Below are 4,237 nucleotides of genomic sequence, written 5' to 3'. Positions count from 1 at the left end.
CAGCCACTACTTGTTATGATCCACACAGTCAAATACCTTTCCATAGTCAATAAGCATAAATAGACATTCATCTGGTATTCTTTACTTTCAGCCAGAATCCTTCTGCCATCAGCAATGTTATCTCTAGTGCCATGGCCTCTTCTAAATCTTGCTTGAACTTCTGGAAGTTCTATATTTACTGTTCTATCATTTTTTTGAATGATCTTCAGTGGCATTTTGGTTGCATGTGGTATTAATGATATTATTTGATAGTTTCCACATTCTGTTAGATAACCTTTCTTGGATACTAGAACAAATATAGACTTCTTCCAATCCATTGGCCAGACTGCTGTCCTCCAAATTTCCTGGCATACACTGGTGAGTGCATCCAAAGCTACATCTATAAATTGAAAAGAAATCAATTGGTATCCCATCAATTCATGGGGCCTTGTATTTTGCCAATGCCTTCAATGCAGCTTCCACTTTCTCCCTCATTACCGTTGGCTCCTGTTCATATGGTACTTCCTGACATTTTTAAGGGTCAATCAGTTCTTTGTGAGTCTATATATTCCCTCCATTTGGTTTTGATGCTTTCTGGGTCATTTAATATATTGCCAATAGCATCTTTCACTATTGTGACTCAGGGTTTAAATTTCTTTTTCTATTTTCTCAGATGGATAAATGCAAAGCAAGTTATTACCTTTTTATTCTCCAATTCTAGCTCTCTGTATTTTCCATTATAATACTTTGCTTTGTCCTCTCAAGTTGTTCTTTGAATCTGTTCAACTTTTTTTCTTTGGCATATTTTAATTTTATTTTGGCTTCTTGACACTCCAGCACAATTTTTAGTCTCGTCCAATATGCATATAGTTTGGTTCTTTCAATTCTGTTTTTGTAATGTTCTTTTGCTTTCCTCATGGTTGATATCCTTGATATCATCCTAAAAGTTATCCAGTCTTCAATCATTGATGTTCAATGCCTCACTCCTATCCCTAAGATGATCTTGAAATTCCAATAGAATAAATTCAAGATCATATCTTAGTTTCTGTGGATTTATTTTACTTTTCTTTGACCACAATTTGAATTTGTATGAGTAATTGATGGTCTTGGCCTACTTTTGACTGTCACTATTGAGCTTCTCCAAAGACTACTTGTATGAATATAATCAATCTGATTAATATGCATCCCACCAGGTGAAATGCTTGTGTAAAGTTATTTGTGTCTTATTTTTAAAAAGTTTTTGCAATAAATAAATCATTGTAATAAAAATTTGATCATTCTATATCTAGCCTCATTTCTATCACCAAGCCCATATTTTTCAACTACTATTCCTTCTTCATTGTTTCCAACTTTTGCTTTCTAGTCACTAATAATTATTAACATGTCTTGATTGCAAGTTCAGTCAATTTCAAATTGAAGATTTAGTAAAAATTCTCAATTTCTTCCTCTTTGGTTCTAGATGTAGGAGTGTATGGATTTTATCCTATAACTTATAGTACTGTATTTCAGGATAGAACTTGAAATTGGCTTTTTCACTATGAATATAACACTATTCTTCTGTTTTTTATTTAAAGCATAGTATAGCATATGATTGTGTGATTCAAAGTGTCCAAAGCTGTTCTATCTCCTCTTACTAATGCCTAGTATGCCAGTGTTCATGTCTTCCATTTCATTTTTTATGATATCCACTTTTTCAACATTCAATCTATGTACATTTCATGTTCCAATTATTAAACGATGCTTGTCATTGTTTTTCCTCATAACCAATCTGGGCTCTACCACTATGCAACTATAATTATCTGCTTTCCTCTAGTGTTCATAGGTTTCCAAAGGCCTGCTATTTAAGAAGTGGACAGGCAATCCTGCTTCCTATTCTGTCTTAATCTGGGAGCTCTATTAAAACCTGTCCTCCAGCGCTGTCATCTTGGCTATAAGTGCGGCCTCCACCACTGCCACCATGCAGCACCCCCTGCCTGCTGCTGCTCGTCCTGGGCCTGCTGTTGGCCCCAGCACTGTGCTCATCAGGATCCCACGACACAAGTTTACCTCCATCCGTCGGACCCTCTCCCAGATGGGCGGCCCTGTGGAAAACCTGATCGCCAAGCAGCTCATCTCCAAATACTCCCAGGGGGCGCCTGCAGTGGCCGGGAGGTGGGGGTGGGGGGCGCTCCGGAGATGCTCAGGAATGACATGGACGCCCAGTACTATGGGGAGATTGGCATTGGGACCCCTCCACAGTGCTTCATTGTCGTCTTCGACACTGGCTCTTCCACTCTCTGGGTGCCCTCGGTCCACTGCAAACTGCTGGACGTTGCCTGCTGGATGCACCACTGATACAACAGCGACAAGTCGAGCACGTACATGAAGAATGGCACTGAGTTCACCATCCACTTCGGCTCGGGCAGCCTGTCTGGGTACCTGAGTCAGACACTGCGGGTACCCTGCAATGAGAGCCTGGGTGGCGTCAAGGTGAAGCAGCAGAATTCTGGATAGGCCACCAAGCAGCCAGGCGTTACCTTTATCACAGCCAAGTTCGATGGCCTCCTGGGCATGGCCTACCCCCGCATCTCCGTCAACGACGTGGTGCCCGTCTTTGACAGTGTCATGAAGCAGAAGGCGTTGGAGAAGAGTATGTTCTCCTACCTGAAGAGGAACTCAACAGTCCAGCCTGGGGGTGAGCTGATGCTAGGGGGCATTGATTCCAGGTACTACAATGGTTCCATAACCTACGCAACGTCATCCACAAGGCCTACTGGCACATTCACATGGACAGGGTGGACGTGGGCAATGGGCTGGCCCTATGCAAGAGTGGCTGTGAGGCCATCGTGGACACAGGCATCTCCCTGATGGTTGGCCTAGTGGAGAAGGTCACTGAGCTGCAGAAGACCCTGGATGCCATTCCGCTCATGCAGGGAGAGTACATGGTCCTTTGTGAGAAGATAAGCAGCCTGCCACCCATCACCTCACCTTAGGAGGCAAAGGCTACATGCTCTCAGCAGAGGACTATGTGCTTAAGTGTCCCAGGCCTGGAAGACTTTGTGCCTGAGCGGCTTCATGGGCATGGACATCCCCCTGCCTGGAGGGCCACTCTGGATCTTGGGTGATTTCTTCATCAGGTGTTACTACACGGAGTTCAACAGCGAAAACAGCAGCGTGGGATTTGCTGAGGCCACCAAGGTCTAGTCCAGCGTGGAAGTCATGACACTGAGAAGGAAGCGGAGATCCCGTGTGCACTCCTGCCCTGACATCTCCACGTACACCCGTGCTCACTCTCTTCCCTCTCCACTACCCAGTTCAGATATGCCGTTTGGCTGCCTGACCAGTCACCCTGTCTGAGGTGGGGGGCATGTCCCTGGTCTCTACCTTGGGGGAACTCTATGGACTTGGCAGCCCCTCACACAGCCCCTGCTGCCATCAGAGGTGTGTACCTGGCAGGACCCCATTCTGAGCACCACTTCTGCAGGAGACCTGGCCCTGACTCCCCCTCCACCTACCACTGTTGGCCCCAGCCAGAGAGGAAGGGACCACTGATCCTGGAGATAGAAAAAGGCTGGTGGGAGGGGAGGGTGGTGGAGTGGAGCCAGTGAGGGTACTGTGGGATCACTGAGCCTGACTGGGTGACACTCCTGGAGGGCTGGACACTGTCCTTCCTAGCTGCCTGCCTTGCTGGGACTGTAGATGCATCAATACAGATATTTGGGCCTTTCCAAAGGGAAAAAACCCCAACCAACCAACAAAAAAAAACCTGTCCACCATGGACAACACTTATGGCATTTGACACACCAGTGGCATAACTTTCAGTATCACAGTAACCCACAAGTTATCTCCCTACAACAAACTGGCAGACAAATATTGTATCACTTAGAGCAATGTTCTCCCCAAACACAACAAACTACCAAATTACTTTGTAACTCTAATAGCAAATTAATCTTCAGGACCAAACAGTTTATACCCAACTGTCCATTAAATCAAAACAACTTACCTTCCAAAATCCAGCTGCTTCAAACATGAGGCTCCAAATGGAGAGACTTATGCAGGACCGAACCAATTTTCAGTCTCAAAGCCCCACCCACAGGGTCCTGACTGGTTTAAATAAAAGGCTTCCAGCCACACTCAATTGTTAATTAAATGAAAAATGGCCAAGCTATTTACTCCCAACTGTCAATTAAATCAAAACAAACTACCTTCCAGAATCCAACACAGACCAAGGAGTCGAACACATTCCCGAGTTGGGGGCACTGGCAAAGCTGCTGTGGTA

The 4,237-nt window shown here is 44.8% G+C and overlaps 1 pseudogene; it reads left to right on the top strand.

The window, feature by feature from the left end:
• LOC102864643 overlaps positions 1 to 3,162 on the top strand; it is a 113,952-nt pseudogene extending 110,790 nt beyond the window's left edge.
• The last annotated feature ends 1,075 nt before the right edge of the window (positions 3,163 to 4,237 follow it).

This window comes from Elephantulus edwardii, unplaced genomic scaffold (assembly GCF_000299155.1).
Source record: "Elephantulus edwardii isolate Elephantulus edwardi_28Jun2011 unplaced genomic scaffold, EleEdw1.0 scaffold00012, whole genome shotgun sequence".
Lineage (NCBI taxonomy): Eukaryota > Metazoa > Chordata > Mammalia > Macroscelidea > Macroscelididae > Elephantulus > Elephantulus edwardii.
Note: the sequence above shows the minus strand (reverse complement) of the source record. Positions and strands in the feature narration are given on the sequence as shown.